The sequence below is a fragment of the Saimiri boliviensis genome, chromosome 5, assembly GCF_048565385.1.
Source record: "Saimiri boliviensis isolate mSaiBol1 chromosome 5, mSaiBol1.pri, whole genome shotgun sequence".
NCBI classification, from domain to species: domain Eukaryota; kingdom Metazoa; phylum Chordata; class Mammalia; order Primates; family Cebidae; genus Saimiri; species Saimiri boliviensis.
Window position 1 is genome coordinate 41,012,624 of NC_133453.1, and position 10,142 is coordinate 41,022,765.

At 37.1% G+C, this 10,142-nt stretch overlaps 1 non-coding gene across 1 annotated transcript; it reads left to right on the forward strand.

Moving 5' to 3' along the window:
• The first annotated feature begins 9,747 nt into the window (after positions 1–9,747).
• On the forward strand, positions 9,748–9,911 carry LOC120364505 (U1 spliceosomal RNA). Its single transcript, XR_005579753.1, has one exon. It is a non-coding gene; the product is annotated as a U1 spliceosomal RNA (small nuclear RNA).
• Positions 9,912–10,142: the final 231 nt, after the last annotated feature.

The following is a 10,142-nucleotide window of genomic DNA, read 5'->3' on the forward strand; positions in this document are numbered from 1 at the left end:
AATGCAGAATCCTGCATTAAGCTCACATATCTAGTGTTATATGTTGGGTGAAACCAGCCCTGCCATTCAGGCCACAACCAAGAATTAGTGGATAAACCAAAGGCAAACACTCATGAACTCCACTGAGAGAGAACAACCACCTCTCAAACAGCCTGGCCTGGAAGTTTGTCCAAAGGGTGGTTCTATATGAGACAAGGTAAAGGCTCCCTATCAAGTCTTTTCTTTGGGGGACTATAGGTACTAATTATAAAGGGAAGATAGGTCATGTAATGCCAGGCAGCATTATGTGGTATATTTTTTCATTTGGAAGGTCTGAAACAAGGAGTATTATGGCTGGCTAAAGAAGATCATATTCCCTTGTATCCTTATCATGAATCCTCACTACTGAAAGTAACTGAGTCAAACTAGTACTCTGTACTAATAGGATTAGTTGAGTTATATTCAGTGCCTTGCTTCCTGCTACTCTTTGGACTCAAGTATGCTAGAATAACATGCTATTCAACTAATATAATTCTGTTTGTAATTGCCTCATACACTAAATTTCCTTTATATTTGTGCAAGATAAGTGGGCATTTTTTAATGTGCTAAATTTGGTGGAAAATGTAAGGTGTTTATAAGGTAGCTTAGCCTCTCAGTGATGTAGCTAGCAAAATGTGAAAGACAATGTTTTTAATTGTCCAGAAATACATTCCAGCTCTGGCAACTTAATTCAGAAAAGTCCTCTAATGGTTATGAAACAATAGTAAACATTGCAATACATCAGCTTAATAAAGATGATACAAAGAAAAGACAATTCATAATTTTCAGATCTTTTCTAATTCAATGTCTACTAAGCTTCCAAAAGTCTCTAATAGGATCTCTATAGCACAAATTATTAAGTGCATTTTTTGTTTGGTTGGGTTTTTTTTCTGGTTCCCTGAGGGAAAACACTGTCATCCCTTTGTCATCATTAAAGGATGTCAGGTCACTAGGTAGCATCAGATTTGCAATAAAATGAAGTTGTATGTTAAATGATTTCAGTATAGTAGTATAAATCTATGTTTTATTTTTTTGAACAACTCGGTCATGACTGTCTTATTTTTTAATCTATGTCTCCTTTTTGTTCTGTTCATTCTGTCTGAATTCAAGGTAAATCCAACTAGGAAGAGTTTGTCATTGCCTGGTTACTATCAGCAAGATCACCTTGATGAAGGCTTAAAGTTGCTGAAAAGACCAACTTTGAAGTGCCTTTATATAGATAGACTTTCAACACTGACATTGACTATGTTGTGCTAATCAGAAGCTCTGATAGGTAATTATATAATCTTTGATGAATTTTTAAGGGGGCAGGAAGAAGTCATGAATGTTTACTTAAGTGAAACTTAATAGACAAAAATTTCTTTGAACATGGTATTCAGGAAGGGCAATAATTTTTTAAGGTCTTTGTAGGTGGAAAACAATAAATAATAAAACACCACTGACTGAAAACTACTCAGATAAAGCTAATACAAGTCCTTTTTAAAAAATATATTTTAAAAAGGAAAAAAGGAAACTGAGAAAAGAAGTCCAGGGAAAGAAAAGCTGAAAAGGAAATGAAATTGGAAACAAGGATGGGGAGGAAAATTAAAATGTGAGAAGACTATAATAAAATGTGGAAAGGGTCAAGCATGTCACCTTCTCTTCCAAATTGCCTTTGCAAACATGAGTTCTTAGTTTGACATCTTTATCTGAAACCTTTTTATATTGCGAAGACCTATGTTAACCAGCACAGAATCCAATGCTACTCAATTCTTTATCGTTGGATTTTGAAGTCATAGTGAATAGAGTACAACCCTGAACATGTAACGTCTAAGTAGGAAGCAGCAGATGTGATAATAATTCTTACCTCAACTACAGAAAACAAAGGATTCTTGATGCTCCCCACCTTTGAATTTATGGAATAGCAAAGCAACGTAACAATGCAAAGATCCTTCGGTTACTTTGGAAGAACCACAAAGATGGATGGGTTCACATATGGATTATTGAACTTCATCATGCATTTTGGCTTTGCCAAATTTGGATATAATATTCCTACACAGATGGACCTGTTTTGCTTAAATAATGAGATATCATTTTGTCACTCCAAAGCTTTGAAAAACATTTAGGTTAGTCTATCCTCTTCACACATGATCATAATAAAGAAAATGAGTGATCATGTTTAGTGCTTTATAGTCAGTGTCTCAAGTTTAGCCAAATAATTGTCATTCATTCATCCATTCATTCAGCAAATATTTATTAAATGCCTGCAATGTGCTAGCTGCCATCTTAGGAGGCAGTGATTCCGTCATCAAAAAGACAGACAAGATCCCTGACTACGAAGTGTTTGCTACACAGAAAACCAATGAGATACTTGTCTTTTTACTCTGATACAGAACTCTTCTATTTACTCACACAGTTAATCACAAAGTATTTTCACTTTTTGCAAAGTTTTAAAAACTCTTAAATAGGGAGGACTAGTAGGTGAGAAGAAATCATCACGGGATAGGGCTCAAAAAAAACAAAAACAAAAAAACCACATTATCCTATGGCCCAACTGTAGCTAGGAGCATAATTCCTTTCATGAAAGATTGTATGGCTTTCAACATGGGCACTTCCCTCGCTAATCAAAATTTCAAAGAACACAGAAGACCATTTAATAGGACTATGACTAAACCTGTTATAGATTAAATTATCTAGCTGTCTGATACCGTAGTAACTAGTTCAGATTTGTATTTACAAAGAAGAGGTGAGAAAAATTCCTTCCTGATAGGAACAAGAGAACAGGATATCCCACCTCTTCCCTTATCACAAAAATAAATTAATTAAATTAAACTAAAAAGAGAGAGGAACATATGCCAGGAAACAGAAACTCCACCTCCAGTTTACTGATGGCAAAGTTCAAATGTCCCAGGAAAGCTCATCAAGCAGTGTCCCCCATGCCCTCTGAAGCAAAACTCCACTGGCTGTTGTTTCGAAAGGCTCACAGCCAAGATCTCAGCATGTCTCCCTAAACAGCAGGAAAATAAATATCTGTCTCTTGGTGACACAAATAGTTAAGCATTGATAGAATTTGAAATAGAAAGTACTAAAAACCCTCCTCTGGGTCGCAACCACTAATCTTACTGTACCTTCAGAGACTGAGGACAGCAGCTACTGACAATGGCAGCCCACCAGCAGCAAAATTATGTGAAGAGAAAAAAATCACAAACATATTTCTACCTTAAAATAGGTGGTATTGGGAGGAGATACAGATTGGATAAAATGAGAGCAAGTAAGCAATATGCTTTTAAAACATGATGAATGATACCTTTTACATAGACGTGTGCACCCCCAAGCTAATTAATGTTCAGATGAAGCTGTCATTCTAACATCAGTACAAGAGGCAAAGATGTTCATAAATAGAAAACTATGTAAGTAAGGGTTTAAGCAAACAGTTTTTCCTGACACCTATGAAAAGTGTTAAAACTTTTTTTCTGTATTGACTGTTACCATCTGGGAGGATATTCTGTAGCTATAAGCAGTTTTCCAAATGGCTTTCTAAGAAGGTCAAGTCTATTTTCAGGGCTAAAGACACACTGTCTGCTAGAGGGTTGTAGAGAAGTCTTAAGAGTTAATTCACTTTTAGCTAAGATTGCTGATTCATTCCAGATGGTTTATGTTTGTACAGGTTCAGTAGCTAATTCTCATTTGCAGCATTTTTGAATTTGATTTAATACTCCTTATTAGGCAGCTCTTTGAAGTTTACTTGTTTACTACAGAATTGATTCCATGAGCTAGAGCTGTGAGTATAGATTTTTAAATACTGTGTAACTACTATCAAAATGTAAGACGGCAACTTGTGTTTAGGTTCTCTGTGCTAGAGAGAGAGTGGTGAACTATGCTCTGCCATTGTCACAGGGACATGATTTGACAAGATCTGTCATATCCAATGGCTTTGTCACAGCTTTATATGTTAGCGCATACACTGTTTTGCAAATACACCTCCCATTGTACAACAAATATTTACCACATTTGACATGTAATGTTTATAATAGACATTCACATTTATTATTTATAGACATGAGTTACATGCTCACACTTATTTAACTTGCCTTTATCATAATTTCAACAGGATAGACACTAAAATGCATTATTGTGTACACTAGAAAGTGTTCCTCAAATCCACTGTCCTGCATGTGTCCTAAGAAATTGCTGTTGCTGCTTCCTTCAGTGATTAACAGCACAGGCTCCAATTCACTCAAAAATGCTGGTTCTGTCCGTAACTAATTTCTCTTTAAGTCTCCATTTCATTATCTGTAAAGGAGGATAATCATAGTTTACCTATAGAGTTGTTATAACAATTAAATGAGATAATGCATGTATGCTTTGTATAGTGCCTCAGGAAAAATATAAGGCTTAATATGTGTTAGGTGTTACTATTACCACATTTTCACGAAATCTGCCACTGATTGCAAATGCACCATTATTGAATATGCTACCATGAAAAGAAAAAAAAAAAAAAACACTGCCAGCTCAAGTATGCAACTGATGCAAAGCTTTTGCTTTCTCATTACTTAGAATTTTTATTTTTACATTCATTGAGAAAGTTTTTTAGATGGAAACACAGATTTTTATTATATAGCACTCTTATGCATATATAAAAATGCAAGTAAAAAATTGGTTAATATATTTCAAAACTTCTTTATATTTAAAGTCTGACTCCCTTAATCACTTTTTGATTCATAATTGCTGATGGCTGTATTTTTCCATATAGTATTCTTTAGACATCAAGAATGCTGGTAATGCGGGATTATCTTTTAAGCCACTGACACACTTTCTGCAGGTTTTCATGCTGATGCTTCCCAAATCTTACCAAATGATAAGGATCGAAGGTTTTGATTTGATATCAGGGAAAGATAGTTCTATTCGCAAATGATTGTTGAATCACTCATTGGTTGAAATGTCAAGGAACTACCTTTGTTTGCCACACCATTAGGAGTAATAATACAGCTGACATATGCAAAGCAATGACACCAAAGAGTAGTATATTAGAATTGACTAAATACAGAATGTTCCCTGTCACTTTTCTGTTTCTCACACACGAGTAAGATAGCATGGATCAGTAACTGCAGCCCAAATGAAATAGAAAGTTAGGCACTTTGCTATAGAATCTAAGTATTGAGTCCAGCCCATGGAAATCCAACATTTATATGTTATTCCTTTACCATTTATTGAAATGTGCTTATTCGACAGACACATGTTAGACAAAATATAGGAATTTAAAGGGGTAAATTTTGGTCACTGAGACAAAGCAGACGACCCAGCCCTTGGTTAGTGAGGGAAAGCAAACCTGTAAGCAAACACTGAAGATAATGAACTAAGGTACCATAAGTGATGCATGTATAAGGTATCCTGGTCACACAAAGGAGACCTCTGTGGATTTTGCTAGGGCCTGTGATGGAGAAATAGATATGAGTGCTTCTGGCAACAAAGGAGGGAAGGGTATTGCAGGAGAAGGGTGCATTTTTCAAAGGAATGTTTTCTGAAAATTGAAAAATCATTTCTCTTTTTTTCTTCTTCAAACTATTTATAAATTTTGTCTATTTTCTCTGGGGTTATATTCACTTATTGGCTCATAGGGACTTTTTTACATTATGGCTATTAACCCACTATGAATTATGTATTTTATGAACATATTCTTCCATTCTGTCACTTACCCTTTGATTTTGTTAATAGCAACTTTTACATTCCAACAGCTTTAAGTGTTTGTTTTCCCGGTCAAATCTGTTGATGTTTTTCTTTATGGTTTCTGGGTTTTAGATTTACTTATGAAGACCTTTCCTACCCTAAGATTATCTCTTCTCAAACTTACTGTATATTTTCTTCTTTCTTTTTTAAAGAAATATTTAGTATTGTACCTGTCACCTAATTTTGAAACTTTTTAATTTTATGGTAAATTGACAATTTATAATTGTATATATTTATAGAGGACAGTGATAGTATGATTTATTGATATGAGGAATACTTAAATAAAGCAAATTAACATATCCATCACTTGAAATAATTACCATGTTTACAAGAACATTTAAAATTTACTCTCTCAGAAATTTTGAAATGTATAGTATACTATTATTAACTATATTCACCAAGCCATGCAATAGATCTCAAAAAAAAAACAAACCACCCTACTTATTCTTCCTGTCTAAGGCTTTATACCCTATGACCAGCATCTCCTCAATCTTCCTAGCCCCCAGCCCCAGCAACCACCATTCTGTTCTGCTTCTGTGAGTTTGTTTTAGATTCCACGTATAAGTGAAAACATGTGATATTTGTCTTTCTGTGCCTGGCTTATTTCGCTTAGCATAATGTTTCCCAGTTCCACTCTTGTTGTCACAAATGAAAGAATTCCCTTCTTTTCTTAGGGCTGAATAGTATTCCGTTGTATGTATATGCACCATATTTTCTTTCTCTATTCATCTGTTGATAAACATGAGTTGATTTCATAACTTGGCTATTGTAAATAGGGCTGTAAAGAACATGGGGGTGCAGGTTGATTTTAAACTGACTTCATATCTTTGGGAGAAATACCCAGAAGTGAGATTGTTGGAGTATATGGTAATTCTACTGTTGTTTTTTTGAGAAACCACCATATTAGTTTCTGCAATGGCTGTACTAATTTACATTCTCACTGGCAGTGTACAAAAGTTCCCTTTGCTCCACATCGTCACGAACATGTATCTTTCATCTTTTTGATAACAGCCCTTCCGGCAGGAGTGAAGTAATATCTCATTGCGATTTTAACTTGCGTTTCCCTGGTGATTAGTGGTGCTAAGCATTTTTTTCATGTATCTGTTGGCCATTTCTCTGACTTCTTTTGAAAAATATTTGTTCAGCCTGATATGGTTTGGCTCTGTGTCCCCACCAAAATTTCGTCTTGAATTGTAATCCCCATGTGTTGAGTGAGGGGCCAGGTGGGAGGTGATTGAATCATAAATCCGACTTACCCCTTGCTGTTCTTGTAATAGTGAGTGAGTTCTCATGAGATCTGGTTGTTTGAAAGTGTGTGGCACTTCTGCCTTCACTCTCTCTCTCTCTCTTCTGACCTGCCAATGTAAGATGTACTTGCTTCCTCTTTTCTTTCCATCATGATTGTAAGTTTCCTGAGGCCTCCCAGACATGCTTCCTACTAAGCCTGCAGAACTGTGAGTCAATTAAACCTCTTTTCTTCATAAACTACCCAGTCTCAGGTATTTCTTTATAGCAGTGTGAAACAGACTAATACAGAAATTGGTACTGGAAGTGGGGCACTGCTAAAAAGATACCTGAAAATGTGGCAGCAACTTGAGAGCTGGGTAACAGGCAGAGGTGGGAACAGTTTGCAGTGCTTAGAAGACAGGAAGATGTGGCAAAGTGTGGAACTGTATAGAGACTTGTTAAATGATTTTGACCAAAATCTACAGTGATATGGATAATGAAGTGCAGGCTGAGATAGAAATGAGGAACTTACTGGGAACAAGAGCAAAGGTGACTCTTACTATGCTTCAGCAAAGAGACTGGTGGCATTTTGCCCCTGACATAGAGGTCTGTGGAACTTTGATCTTGAGAGAGATGATTCAGAATATCTGGCAGAAAAAATTTCTAAGCAGCAAACCGTTCAAGATTTGGCCTGGCTGCTGCTAACAACATAGAGTCATGCGTGTTCACAAAGAGATGGTCTGAAATTGGAACTTAAGTTTAAAAGGGAAGCTGAGCATCAAAGTTTTGAAAATTTACTGCCTGACCATGCAGTAAGAAAAACCCAACTTCTGGGAAGAAATTCAAGCAGGCTGCAGAAATTTGCTTAAGTAACTAGAAGCTGAATGTTAATAGCCAAGACAATGGGGAAAATGTCTCTGGGCATTTCAGAAATCTTCAAGGCAACTCCTCCCATTGTAGGCCTGAAGGCCTAGAAGGAAAAAATGGTGGCCCAAGGCCCTACTACTTTATGCAGATTCAGGATGTGGCATCCTGCATCTCAGCCACTCCAGCTCCAGCTGTGGCTAAAAGGAGCCAAGATACGGCTCAAGCCATGGCTTCAGAAAGTGCCATGGCTTCAGAGGGTGCCCCAGGCCTTGGTGGCTTTCACATGGTGTTGGGCCTGTGGATGTGTAGAAGGCAAGAATTGGGGTTTGGAAACCTCTGCTTGGATTTCAGAGGATGTATGAAAATGCCTGGATGTCCAGGCAGAAGTCTGCTGGTGGGGTGGAGCCCTCATGGAGCCCCTCTACTAGGGCAGTGTGGATGGGGAAATGTGGGGTTGGAGCTCCCACACAGAATCCCCACTGAGGCACTGCCTAGAGGAACTATGAAAAGAGGGCCAACATCCTCCAATCCTCAGAATAGTAGCTCCATACACAGCTTTCAGTGCCAGCCTGTGAAAGCAGGGTCTATAACCTGCAGAACCACAGGGGCAGAGCTGCCCCAGGCCATGGGAGCCACTCCTTGTATCAGCATGCCTTGGATGTGAGACATGGAGTCAAGGGATATTATTGTGGAGCTTTAAGATTTAATGACTGCCCTACTGGGTTTTGGACTTGCATGGGGCCTATAGCCATTTTGTTTTGGTCAATTTATCCCTTTGAAATGGAAGCATTTAACCAAAGCCTGTACTACTATTGTATCTTGGAAGTAACTAATTTGTTTTTTATTTTACAGGCTCATAGGCAAAAAAGGGACTTACTTTGTCTCAGGTGAGACTTTGAACTGTGAACTTTTGAGTTAATGCTGGAATGAATTAACACTTTAGTAGATTGTCACTGGACTGTTGGGAAGGCATGACTGGTTTTGAAATGTGAGAAGAACATGAAATTTTGGAGGGCTCAGGGGCAGAATGATTTAGTTTAGACCTGTGTCTCCAAACAAATCTCATCACAAATTGTAATCCACACATGTGGGAGGGCCTGGTGGAGGGTGACTGAATCATGGGGGTGGACTTCCTCTTTGCTATTCTCATGACAGTGAATTCTCTCAAGATCTGATTGGCTGAAAGTGTGTGACACTTCCCTGCTTCGCTCTGTTTCTCTCTCTCTCCTGCTCTACCATGGTAAGGCATGCTTGCTTCCCCTTCACCTTCTGCCATGACTATAAGTTTCCTGAGGCCTCCCAGTCATGTTTCCTGTTAAGCCCTTGGAACAGTGAGTCAATTAAACCTCTTTATAAACTACCCCATCTAAGGTAGTTCTTCATAACAGTGTGAAAATGGACTAATACACAGCTTCTTCACCCATTTCTTAATTCGGTTTTTTTTTCTTGCTGTTGAGTTGTCTCTGAGTTCCTTATATATTTTGGATATTTAACTCTTATCATGATGTGTGGCTTGCAAATATTTTCTCCTAACCTTAGGTTGTTGCTTGACACTTTTAATTATTTGCTTTGCTGTATAGAAGCTTCTTAGTTTGATGAAATCTCACATGCAGTTTTGGCTTTGCTGCCTGTACTTTTAAGGTCAAATCCAAACAAAATCATTGACCAGACCAATATCATGACATTTTCTTCTATTTGTTTTATAGTTTCTAGTTTTATATGTAAGATAATTCATTTTGAGTTGATTTTTATATATGCTGTGAAGCAAGGGTCCAATTACATTTTTCTGCATGTGGTTATCCAATTTTTCCAACATCATTTATTGAAAAGACTATTCTTTATCATTGTGCATTCATTGCACCTGTGTCAAAAATCAGTTGATTTGAGCCTGTGCAGGCATATGAAAATTTTTTAAGAAAATCAATTTACATACTTATCTGGCAGGGGAGATACCATGATCAGGAAGGTGGTTTTCCCAGGATGAGGCTTATCCATTGCACTCCGGATGAGCTGACCCCTGCAATTTCCCCAAATATGGGAAACTTGACTGCATAATTTGTGGTAGTGGGGGACTGGGTTCACACTTTCCCCTGGTTTTAATATTTTATTTTTTGTCTATTTAAAAAAATAAAAGAAAAGAAAAAGAAAATCAGTTTACTGTACATGCATAGGTTCATTTCTGGAATCTCTATTCTGTTCCATTAGTTGATGTGTTTATTTTATGCCAGTACCGTACTACTTTATTTACTATAGCTTTGTAGTCTAGTTTAAAATTAGGTAGCATGATGCCTTCAGCTTATTCTTCTTGCTCATGATTGCCTTGG